At 39.5% G+C, this 13,395-nt stretch overlaps 1 protein-coding gene across 1 annotated transcript in view; it reads left to right on the forward strand.

Moving 5' to 3' along the window:
- LOC117166986 (extracellular sulfatase SULF-1 homolog) overlaps positions 1 to 13,395 on the forward strand; it is a 554,052-nt gene that overhangs the window by 409,754 nt on the left and 130,903 nt on the right. The gene's annotated exons all lie outside the window — the stretch shown is intronic.

A 13,395-nucleotide genomic window follows, 5' to 3' on the forward strand; every position in this document is an offset into this window, starting at 1 on the left:
CTGCAAAGATAATTTTATTGAGAACAAATTCTCTATTCATGGAACCGTCATACATTAATTACAAATAAACTTACAGTTGGTTGAAGGTACAAAAACAAGGTCAACAGCGTCAGTTGTACAACAGTGGTCTTTGACTTGTTATATTTTGTAGAAAAATCAGTAGAAACGAGGCGAATTCCTTAAAATTTTCTGTAACTGTTGGCGTCATAAAAATTAAAAAATTAAAATAATTACAGCTTACAGAATTAATTATAGAGGAGGATCTTATTTCCGCTCCAAATTGTGATAGAAAACTGAGCCAAAGCTTGAGATAAGGAAAAAATGCAAATAATACGATTGCATACAGATTAAATTTTTAAAATTATTAAATAATTTGTAATTAGCAATTATTTTTTCTACATTTTTTTATGTCACTTGCGGGTGGCGAGTGTAAGTGATCCAGGCATGAAACAATAAGCCCAAACATAATTGGCCGCTTCAAGGTTCCCATTCAATCTGTCCCATTCAGTCCCCATTCATCAACTCTTCCAGAAGCCGGAAAAGTAAAAAGGGGTGCAAGAAGTTATAACTGCCCAAAGGTGTCGAAAATATTTATTTTAATTATGAAGAAAATGGTAGTTCATGAAACTTTTTTTCCCTTTTATTACACTTTGTCATTGATATAAACATTTACGCCAATGACAATGTGCGCACAACTTTTATTCAAAAATTTTTTATCAAATTGTCAGTTTTTTTTAGTAAAAATTAAAAACCGGAAATTTTCATTGTACCGAAATCAATGAATTTTGAAACTAAACACGCGAATCAACTCTTCCAGAAGCCTGAAAAGTAAAAAGGGGTGCAAGAAGTTATAACTGTCCAAAGGCATCGAAAATATTTATTTTAATTATGAAGAAAATGGTAGTTTATGAAACTTATTTTCTCTTGTATTACACTTTGTTATTGAAATAAACATTTACGTCAGTTGAGCCGCACAACTTTTATTTGAAAATTTTTTAATCAAATTGTCAGTTTTTTCTACTAAAAATTAAAACCCGGAAATTTTCATTGTACCGAAATCCATGAATTTCAAATCTAAACACGCGAAACCCCGGATTCTGCTCCATGAATTCATCCCCTGCTCAATATCGCTTGAATTTGATGCACAGAGGTGCATGTATGGAAAAAAATTTGGACTTGTTAAGTTAATTGTTATAAACAAATTGTATTAACAAATAGCGAAAATCATGGATTGTACGCTTACAAAGTATAATTTTGCGTTAAAATTGCTTGTCTTTACCGCAAAAAGGACACTCTGTTTATATTTTTTTAAACAAATTATATAAACAAAATGCATATTATTGCCGTTTATGGCTAAATAAGAATCGTTTTTTCTCCTTATTCTGTACAATTTATCTTGTCACTAATATTAATTAAAGAAAATTTGTCAACCGATTATTGTTTTTAATTTTGTATTGCCTATTATCGACAATTATTGGCGAAAATGAATAGTTTCTTCTTCTTATTCTGTACAAATTATCTTGTAATTTTAATTAAAGAAAATTTGTTAACCGATATTTGTTTATAATTTTATTAAAGAAATTATATAAACAAATGTCTATCATCGGCATATATGAGCAAAAAAGAATAGTTTTTTCTTCTCATTCTTGATACCCCCCTGGTAAAAGGAATAATTTAGTAAAAAATAAATTCAAGGGTTGTAATCAATGCGAGTGATATCTTGTGTTTGAAAGGAAAAATTCGAGAACCGTAAACGGAAACTGAAAGTCCGCACAAAGGGAAGGGAACCGAGGGTTTTGCGGATCGTACCCGAAGGGAAAAACGCGGAGAACTCGCTCGCCGATATTAGGCGAAACGATCGAGAATGGAATACACGATCGCGCCACGCACTACCGAAAACTGTGATCGGATGGACCGCCAGATTTCCAGACGGTGCCGCACCAATTGCGAAAACCTGGCGGACAGTCCACTTACCTGTCGGTTCCTCGGATTGAGGGTCCTCCGATGTTCCTGTTGCTGGGGTACTCCTGGGAACCTGGGTAGCTGCTCGGTATGACGTCTGAAGCGCGTGGATGCTGAGGGATAACTCTGGTATCCGAATTTGCTCGAGTATTTTAGAGGGAGGATAGGAGTTAAAATAAAGGTTGGCGAAAACGGAATAATAAAGGCTGGAATTTAAAGATGGAAAAAAATAATTTTAATTCAATGAATATAAGCGTACAGGTTGACTGGAGTTCGTCGATAGGAGCGCAAAATACTCCGTGATCTATCACGCTTCTCGGTCGAGAAGATACTGATTTTTCCGTCCTGCCGATTTTCGCACCTCCCGATCTTTTGAGCAAAACCCGCGCGCATTCCAGCGGTGGGGAGGACGGATCGGGCCCTGCCATTGGTCGCCGACTTATTCTTGAAAAACGGAGAATTGGAATCTCAAACCGAGCTTGAGGATTAAACCGATGGTCGTTAATAGGTGAACTATATCAAGTCCACCCCTTCCCGGATAGACCATAGGTTTACTCCTCGAGAGGTTAAAGAAAAGTTAAATACCAGATTACTTGCATGGTAACGCGACAAGGTATCGATGTGTCTAAAATTAACTAAAATTAATAATAAAAATGTAAATAAACATAGATTGTCCTTAGAACTAATTGCACCTTTCCATAGGTGCGTACGGGCGAAGATCAACAGCTGTTCACTGGTGCTCTGGCTCGTAGGGTGTAACGCTGCCCAGCGTTACGCGTTCGTCTTCTTCTTCGGAAACTGTAGATTAGGTCGGAAGCAGGTCAGCTTCGACGTAGGTGGATGCGCCTGAAGCGCGATGTCCAAAAATGAAATTGGGTCGGAAGCAGGTCAGCTTCGACGTATGTGGACGCGCTTGAGTGCGGTGTCCAGAATCGGGTACGTTTGTTGACCGTCACGCGATTGTTGCTGCGTAACTAATTGCGCCTTTTCCTAGGTGTGTATGTGCGAAGATCACTATAATTCACCGGTGCTCTGGCGATCGTGAAGAGGGGTGCGGCTGCTGGCTGTCACCTGGGTCTTCTTCTTCAGCAACTGTAGATTGGGTCGGAAGCCGGTCGGCTTCGACGTTAGATGGACGTGTCTGAACGGTGGTTTTCAAAGATGAGCGCGACTGTTCGTCGTCACTTGAGTTTTGGTGAACGGCAAACTTTGCTGGGATTGCACGGGGCGGTGCAGGCACCAATGTGTCCCCATGGACCTTTTGTGGAGTACCGTCTTTTAAAAGCCAGTAAACTTCCCCCGAGGTGTTCTCTAAAATCTGATATGGCCCAATCCGGGTTGATGCAGGCGCGTAACCGGATTGATAATTAGCCTTGTGTTGTCGGGCCTTTTCTTCTCTCTGCTGATGTTCATCGGATTCTTCCAGGCTACGCACCTCCCGGAAACGCCATTCCCCAGGTCTGAGAATTGTTCTCCCGAAAAGCAGATAGCTTGGAGTAACCCCAGTTGCCGTGTTCCGTCGTCGTCGTAAACCAAAAAGGGTGCTGGAAGGTGAGTGTCCCACGTACGCTGGTTACTCTCGTAAAGGCGGAGCCTGAGACCCTTCTTGACCTCCTGGTTTCGACGTTCCGTGGGATTTGCGCGAGGGTGATGGACGGGCGGTCGTCCATAACTCGCATTCCCAATTTTGTGCAGCTTCAGCCCAAGTATGACCCGTGAATTGTGGTCCATTGTCACTCAAGGTTCGCTTTGGGTACCCGAAACGAGAGAAAACTTTGTCCTGGAGCAACTTGACCGCGCTTGAAGCGTTACAGATACGCATGGGGAAAGCTTCGACCCATCGTGTAAACATGTCCGTAACCACCATAATGTGTGTGTTCCCTTGGCTTGTTCTTGGGTACGGTCCCATAAAGTCAAATGCGACAGATTCCCATGAAGTCCTGGCTTGTCGTGCTCGTTGAAGAGTTGGTCGTTGTCCAAGTACCGGTTTGCAGCAGATACACAGATGGCATCCTGCGACGTACCGACGGATTTCCCGATTCATGCCCGTCCAGAAGAAAAATTCGCGTACTGAACGGATTGTCTCTTCGGCACCAGGGTGTCCTGAAAGAGGCGTGTCGTGGTGATCGTGTATAATGCGTTCGCGGAGAATCACTGGTATCCGGATTCGCCATTCACCACCGACCACGTCACGACGCCAAAAACCGTTTCTATCAAGCTTGTTAGAAACAAGAAAATTTTCTTCCTCACGATTGACGGGGCCACGCGCTCTGATTTCTCGCCATCTAATTGCGTCGCGGGTTATCATAGGATCCAATTCCTGGGCCTCCATAATTTCTTCAAATATGGAGGGAGTATGTAGGGCACTAAGAGCTGGGACTGATTTGTTGATGTTCGTTGTAATCGCCGGACGGGTAGGGGGTAACATCTTTCCTAGATCCGGATCACCCAGGACTAACACGGCCGGGTTGGGAAATCGTGAAAGAGCGTCAGGCAATTCATTTTCCTTGCCCGGAATGTGTTCTACCTTGAAATTAGATTGCCCCTTCAACAATAAATACCAACGATTTAATTTCGCGCGTGTATCCTTTTCATCTTGTAACCATGTCAGGGCCTTACTGTCCGTACGGACAGTAAATGGTCGGTCTTCCAGATAGGGTCGGTAATGTTGAACCGCCCATACAACGGCCAAACATTCTTGTTCGTCACAATGATATTTGGTCTCCGCAGGTGAAAATTTCGCACTTGCGTATGAAATTACGTTTCGCATTCCGTCAGGCTTTTCTTGCAGCAAAACGGCTCCCACCCCTCTTGCACTCGCGTCGGTTTGTAATATAAAAGGCAAAGAGGGGTCCGGGCGACTCAACGAACTCGGATTGGTGAACGCGGTTTTTACCGCTTTGAAGGCGAGGATTTTCTCTGGAGTCATTTTAAATGGTCGTTTAGGCGACAGTAAGTCCGTTAGAGGTGCGAGAATGTGTGAGGAATCAGGAATGTATTCCTTGACCCAGTTACACGTGCCGATAAAAGATTGTAGTTCGCGGCGTGTTCGGGGTAAAGGGGCGTTGCGAATTGCGTCGATGTGCTCTGGCTGAGCTGCGTTACTGTCGGAGCTAATCCAGTGACCAAGGTAGGGTAATGAGTCGCGGCCGAAGTGACATTTTTCGGGTGGAATCGTGAGCCCGTAGATATCGAGGCGTTCGAGAACTAAGGCGATGTGCGCTATATGTTCCTGCCAATTTCGGGAGTAAATAATAATGTCGTCTAAATACGCCAATGCGAAAATACCCCATTGTTTAGCCAGAACATGTCGCATCAAATTTTGGAAAGTTGCCGGAGCTCCTTTTAAACCGAACGGCATAACTCGGAACTGAAATAACCCACCCCCGGGGGTTGAAAAAGCAGATAACTTCCGAGATTCGTGGGAGAGAGGGATTTGCCAGTAACCGTTTTTGAGGTCCAAAAGGGAGAATACCTTGGCATCACCGAGGTCTTTAATTGTTTCATGTATTCTAGGCAGGCACTGGGGAACGTCAACGGTTACATTGTTGAGACGACGATAGTCCACGCAAAAACGATATTCGCCATTTTTTTAGTTGCAATGACAACTTGCGAGCTATACGGGGACGTGGAGGGTTCGATAATACCTTTACTCAACATTTCGCGCATTTGTGTATCAATATAGAGACGCTTTTCGTCAGAGTAACGACGCGCTGGTTCGCGAAAAGGTCTCGGGTCCTTCAGCTCGATGATATGTTGCACGGCCATTGTTTGTCGTAGACGTTTTACGCCGAAGTGAAAGCTGGCTGAGTTTTCTCGAATAATGTCCTTAAAAGCCTGTGTATACTTGGGTGGAAACTCGTGCTTAACTTCCGGTACTGAAAAAGGGGTTATGTCGATCGGACATGGCAACGGTGCTAAATACAAGCGCCGCCGATTTTTAATTCCAAAATAAATGGAATCGGCCGCATGGTCATGAATGACCTTATACTTCCTAAGCCAAGGGCGACCTAGAATCATTACAGCGCGTAATTCGGGGCTCACGTGGAAAACCGAGGGGTATTTTTCGTCATGGATTTCAGGTGTGAGGTTAACGCAACCATCGAGCTTCATGAACGAATTAACCGCTCCTAATTTAGCGTATGGTGGACTGGGTCGTAATGAGGAAAACTGGGAATTGGATAGGATCGAGCGCCGTATAAAATTTTCCGAGGCCTGGGTACCGATCTCTGCTGCTATTTCCTGACCATCTAATATGACACGTAGTCGAGGTAAGCAGGAGGAATCCGTGTATAGCGCGTTTAAGACTGGAATGGGCTTAAAGCGGGAGCAGCCTTCGGCTCCCGCTCGCGCCAGTTTTCCGCCCGGTTTTCAACTAATTCGGGGTGCAGTATGGGGCAAGAGCGGTGCCAGTGTGACCCAGGGCAGTGTTGACAACGCGGAGGAAGTCGGTTGGAGGGAGTGCCGGCGGTGGGAGTGGAAAGTGACTCGACGGCGGGTGTATTCGATTTCCTCGATGTCTCCTTCGCTTCCCTACGCGGGTTTGCCTCCAGCCTCAGCTTGGGTATTCCCGGCGTATCGTTGCAACAGTAAATCACAGAATTTTTGCCAGGGAAGTGATAAATTTTTATACATCTCCCACCTTTTCCCGGCCGAATCGGTTAAAGATTTTGATACTAACCGAGTCCATTGTTGTGGAATTATTGACGATTCCATAAAATAAGTGACGCATTCGGCTAAAAAGGTGTTAGGATCTTCGTGATCTAAGCCGGCGAAGGTAGGTCGTGGTGATTCTGGGGTTTTTAATGCCCGGACCACTCCGCGCCAGTCACTAAGCGTTGGGGGTGGTAAGTTTACGGAAGTTGCCGGTTCGTTGGGGCAGAAGGAAAAGTTTTGAGTCGTTTGTGCATTCCGCAGGAGTTGTAATTGCTCCATGAGCAGAGTATTCTGTCGTAACAGGGCGTCTAATTGAAGTTGGTAATTTGGTGGAATTTGAGCATTTTGCTGAACTTGGTTGTTCTGAAGGGCTGGCATGTTCAAGAGGGGTTGAATATTTTGTTCAATTCGATGGTCCTGAACGGGTTCAATATTCAATAGTGCTCGACTATTTTGCTCTTGTAACCGTTTTGGGATTGTTGGATATCATGCTCATTTTGAAGGTCCTGAGCGGAATGGTTATTCGACAATTGTTGATTATTTTGCTCGTTTAGACAATTGCGAGAGCGTTGAATGTTTTGTTCATTTTGAGGGTCCTGGCACGGTAAAATATTCAGCGGGGGTGAATGTTGGACTGGTGGAAATCCTCAGAAGTCCTGTTCCGACATTGTGTTGATTGACAAGGATCGTAATTGCTTAGATTGCATTACGATAAGTCGCGAGAATTTTATAAAAAGGGCGCCACCGAGTTTTTTGGGTTATACCCGGAAACCGAAAGAAAATGATCTGATAGATCCACCGCGTTTCATCAACGGGTAGAGTGTAGAGCATGGCCTCTTTAGGGTGTATGTGGTTTCGATCTTACAATCATGAACAAATCAGGAAAAATTGGAAATTAGAAAAATTTAAAAATTTACCTGAGCCCCACGTTGGGCGCCAAACTGATACCCCCTGGTAAAAGGAATAATTTAGTAAAAAATAAATTCAAGGGTTGTAATCAATGCGAGTGATATCTTGTGTTTGAAAGGAAAGATTCGAGAACCGTAAACGGAAACTGAGAGTCCGCACAAAGGGAAGGGAACCGAGGGTTTCGCGGATCATACCCGAAGGGAAAAACGCGGAGAACTCGCTCGCCGATCGTAGGCGAAACGATCGAGAATGGAATACACGATCGCGCCACGCACTACCGAAAACCGTGATCGGATGGACCGCCAGATTTCCAGACGGTGCCGCACCAATTGCGAAAACCTGGCTGACAGTCCACTTACCTGTCGGTTCCTCGGATTGAGGGTCCTCCCATGTTCCTGTTGCTGGGGTACTCCTGGGATGCTGGGTAGCTGCTCGGTATGACGTCTGATGCGCGTGGATGCTGAGAGATAACTCTGGTATCCGAATTTGCTCGAGTATTTTAGAGGGAGGATAGGAGTTTAATTAAAGGTTGGCGAAAACGGAATAATAAAGGCTGGAATTTAAAGATGGAAAAAACTAATTTTAATTCAATGAATATAAGCGTACAGGTTGACTGGAGATCGTCGATAGGAGCTCAAAATACTCAGTGATCTATCACCCTTCTCGGTCGAGAAGATACTGATTTTTCCGTCCTGCCGATTTTCGCACCTCCCGATCTTTTGAGCAAAACCCGCGCGCATTCCAGCGGTGGGGAGGACGGATCGGGCCCTGCCATTGGTCGCCCGCTCCTCTCACCCACTGGAATACGACAAGAGCCTGCCGTTCGCCGGTTCGCGGGAATTCTCTCACCTAAGGCGGTGAAAGCTTACGCAGAATAGAATCGCAGTTATAAGTTTGAGATTGCAACTCTCCAACTTCCGAGAATAATTCGGCCGACTTATTCTTGAAAAACGGAAAATTGTAATCTCAAACCGAGCTTGAGGATTCAACCGATGGTCGTTAATAGGTGAACTATATCATTCTGTACAAACTATCTTTTCAGTAATTTTTATTAAAGACAATTTGGTTACCGTTATTAGATTATAATTTTGTAGAAGAAATTATATACAGAAATTTTTATTCTCGGAATTTACTGGCAGGCAATGTCGTTCTTTTGCTAATTGTTTTCAAATAGAATTAGCCATGTTGTTCAGTGATGCAAATTTATCATTCAATACCTTTTATATATTATTTAAACAATTTATATAAGTGAATGTTTTTAATAGGTATTAATGGATGATTTAAGGTCAATTTTACGGTAAAAGAAAGAAATTTTATGGCAAGATTCTTATTTTCTAGCGAAAAGTCCATGATTTTAGCTATTTGTGAATTTAATTTGTTTGCAGGGATTTTCACATCGTGTGTGTTGTTTCGATATACAGTTTTAATTATTTATTGTAAACTGAGGGTGATCCTATTTTCATATTTACAGGCTTCTATAGTCCATGACCAGTTATGGAAGTACAAAGAAAGATTTTTAATTTGTAGTGTCCTTACTTTTTTGAATGTTTCAACAATTATTATTTCATAATTTTCTTCAAACACCTCAGAAAACGGATACGAAAATGTTCATCAAAATTACTAACGGTAGATGTAATTTTTCTGTAATAGTATGTTTCATTTTCCTCTGAAAGTTTCTTATTTTCCTGGAGTGGTACTGTCAGAATGAGAAGTTAAATTCATGTCACCTACGCCGTTGGCTGTTTCTTAGTTTGCCCAAATTCCGGTAATCAAGTAGCTGGGGGAACATGCCGAATTATGATCCCGGACTGAAAGTGACACCAATAACTTTAGTCCGGGATCCAGGAACCGTTTAGTCCGCGGAAATAGGTCCCCGAAAATTTTTTAATGGATATGGTGCAGAATGGTCTTCTGAATCCAACGGTATGAGATGCTTTCGCGAACTGACGGTCGTTCTCGAGATATTGTTAATTAAACATTTTTACAGAACTTATGATGTATCTTGGAAAATTATCGACATATTAGGAAATTATTTCTTGAAACTGTTAGGTCTTATTGAAATAAACAATTTTTGTCATCTGCAATTTTTTGTCTGCCTCATAGTTTTTGCAGAAAACGCAAAAAAAGTATAATATTATAATTGATTTTTATGCATTGTTTATGGGTCTTTTGAAGATTTGTCTTCAGAATTAGTTTGATTGTGTTAAGACGCATGAAATTTCTTTGACAAATTTTCGTATCTAATTGATAGTTTATATAAAAAAAACCGCAAACAAGATTTGCAACAAGATTTCTTTGAACCCGATTGTAGCCGACATTTATTAAAATTTGCACACTTTGTTGTCTCATTCTGCTAAAGAAACCATAGAGGGAAAAAGTTTGTCTAAAACTTTTTTCCGTATCTCGAATAGTTTATTTAAAAATAAAACAAATATAGTTAAAGAAAAACATCGTGAAATATCAACAGGATATAACGGGGGATAATTGAGCCTATTAAAATTAGAATCATTAATATTGTACAAAATTTTGATTTTCTCCACTGGCTCCAATTTCAAACAATGGGAAGGGCGGACCAGGCAAGAAAGCGTCCACTCGAGCAGCACTAATTAGCTAGCCATGGGGAGTCGCATTAAGAAAGCAAAAGGTCCAAATATCTTACCATTGTTATAAGAGTGTTGAGTGAGAAAAATCAAAATTGTGTACAATATTAATTAATCTAATTTCAATAGGCTGAATTATCCTCGTTATATTATTTCGAAAAAATCAAGAAAAAAGTTTAAAAAATCGGTTAATATTTACTACCCTGTTGATATTTATCGATATATTTTCCTTTAACTTAATTTTTTTATTTTTAAATAAGCTATTTGAGATACGGAAAAAAGTCTTAGAAAAACTTTTCCCTCTATGGTTTCTTTAGCAGAATGATAAAACAAAATGTGAAAATTTTAATACATGTCGGCTACAATCGGGTTCAAAGAAACCTGGTTGCAAATCTTGTTAGCGGGTTTTTTTACATAAACTATCAATCAGATGCAAAAATGTGCCAAAGAAATTTCAAGCGTCTTAACACAATCAAACTAATTCTAAAGAAGAAGCTTCAAAAGACCCATAAGCAGTGCATAAAAATCGATGATTATATTATACTTTTTTGCGTTTTTTGCAAAAACTATGAGGCAGACAAAAGATTGTTCATGACAAAAATTTGTTATTTCAATAATGCCTAACAGTTTCGAAAATAAATGTTAAATATGTCGATAACTTTAGAAGCTATAGCATAAGTTATGTAAAAATGTTTAATAAACGATATCTCGAGAACGAACGTCAGTTCGCGAAAGCACCTCATACCGTTGGATTCAGGAGACCATTCTGCACAATATCCATTAAGGAAATTCCGGGGACCTTTTAGGTCATACCACCTCTTCTATATGGCTCCCGGAATACTTCCTTTATGGGCGCAGAAGAAAAAAAATGTAGAAAGAATAATTGCTAATAGCAAATTATTTAATCATTTTGAAACTTTAATTCGTATGCCATTGCATTATTTGAATTTTTTACTTATCTCAAGCCTTGGCTGAGGTTTGCATTACAATTTGGAGTGGAGATAAGTTCCTCCTCTATAATTAACTCTGTGAGCTACAATTTTTAAAATTTTTAAATTTTTATGACGCCAACATTTACAGAAAATTTCAAGGAATTCGTCTGATTTTTTCGCCTCGTTTCTACTGATTTTTCTACATAATATAACAAGTCAAGGTCCACTGTTGTACAATTGACGCTGTTGACTGACTTATTCAAACTTTTGTATGGAGGTCAACATTTTTGAAACCTATAGTAGAGCTGACTGAATAATGTTAAAATTAAAATAAAAAAGATACCTTAATGAAACAGGCAGAGTTGGCTTCATTATGTTTTGTCGAGAAAATTTACAAAAATAATCAAGAATAGGTTTATCTTTAATCCCAGTTAAGACTTATTGTACTTTTGTATGTATGCACAAGAGATCCTTAGTTGCTGATAATATAAACCAATTTTCAACAACTTTTTTCACTTCTTTATAATTTAATCAGGCATTTTTTAAAACTAATTTAAATTTCATTAAGTCATCTTGTCATAATTTTAGTTTATGTAACCGGTCTTAATTTCATAAAAAAAGGTCGTCACTTGCAGGTAACAGGTAAACGAGAGTAGCCCATCTATGAAAGGGGTGCACACGAATTGCTCTAGCGCTCAGAGTTTTAACTGCTAGCCAGAAGACCCTCTTTCTTCGCTTCCTGAACCTATCCGACTAATAGAGTGCTTCCTCTAATTTTCCCTGGATGATATTGAAAGAAATTTACCCTATTCTTTGTAAGTGATGATAAATAAAATACAAGATATACATTTTCTTAATTTTGCAATTAGTAATTTAGAAATATTATATTCAAAATCTATGATTTTTTGGTACTCCAAGGATATTTTGTTCGCCTTAATAAGTTCAAATTTAAATTAGGACCCATGTTTCTCTTCCATTATATTAGAGAGCTAGAAAAAAGTTATTTTTAGGAAAAAACGCCGTAATCAGTATCTTCAATTTTTCAGCTTTTTGAGCGGTAATTAATTTTGAATGGACCCCTGTTTTAAAAAATAATGGTAAAATCTGCAGGATCAACGAATGAATTTTTTCACTTCTAAATATAATTAAAAAACTGCATTAGTTTGGAAACTCATATTTATCAGACATTTTGATTTTTTTTCAATGTGTTTTTACGAGCAGAAAAACCTTAACCTCAAGTACGTTTTACAATTACTTCTTGAAAACAGGGATGCATATTAAACATGAGTTATCGTCTACAAAAATGTAATCAAAATGTTAAAAGAAATCGGAAAGACATCCAAAAAATTTTTTAAATTGACATAATGGACATATAAAAACTATAAAAATAGTACATTTCTAAAGCACATTCTTTATAGTCGAGTTAAATGATTTAATCAGTCGGCACCAAGTTAATGAATAATAATAATGTTTCTATATTGATATTATTTGAATATTTGTATAACTAAATTAATAATTTGATGCAAACTCCTGTTAAAAAATAAGAATCCAACGACCAAATTTTGACTCCAAAGTACAAAAAAAAGTCCTATAGTAAACTGAAAAAAAAAATAATTTTCGGACAAAAATTTCTCAGGTATCAAAGAGAGAGCAACTGTTCTATAGTGCTGTCAATATCTACCTACTTATATTTTTCTTGCCTTTCAACAGGTACTGCATGAGTACCGAAACGTGGTTAATGTAATTTTATTTTTTATCATTCATTTTTATTTTCAATGTTTTTTGTTGTAATTTGTTAGTAATAAAATGAAAGAATACGAAAGAAAGAAAAAAGAAGGAAGGGGATGTGGTTGGTTGCCTTCTCATTTTTCTTTCCTCTTTTTTATTTTTGTCCGAAAAAAATTTTATTTTTTATTTTTTAAATTTACAATAGGAGGTTTTTTTTTGTTAATTGTGGTCTAAATTTGGTACTTTGATTCTTGTTTTTTAACAGGAGTTTGCATTAATTTGATTATTGGACGTTAAATAGGATTCTTAATTTGGATTTTAATCTAATTAAAATTCCTTAAATTTTATATTAACAATGATCTAATTAAATATAATACGAGTTATATTATAGCCTCGGTGGCTCAGTTGGTTAGACAATCGGACTTCACCTCAGAGGTACGGGGTTCGATCCCTGAGCCGGTACCTCTGGAAATTTTTCAATGTACCTTTACCGAGGTTCTGGTTGCTCGGAACCCACCTTAAGTTGTAGGTCCCCCCATCGTGTACTTGACTGCAACCCAGTCCGTCAATGATGGGGTAAAACCAGGCTTTGTCCAATATGTCTGGGC

Source organism: Belonocnema kinseyi, chromosome 2, assembly GCF_010883055.1.
Source record: "Belonocnema kinseyi isolate 2016_QV_RU_SX_M_011 chromosome 2, B_treatae_v1, whole genome shotgun sequence".
NCBI classification, from domain to species: domain Eukaryota; kingdom Metazoa; phylum Arthropoda; class Insecta; order Hymenoptera; family Cynipidae; genus Belonocnema; species Belonocnema kinseyi.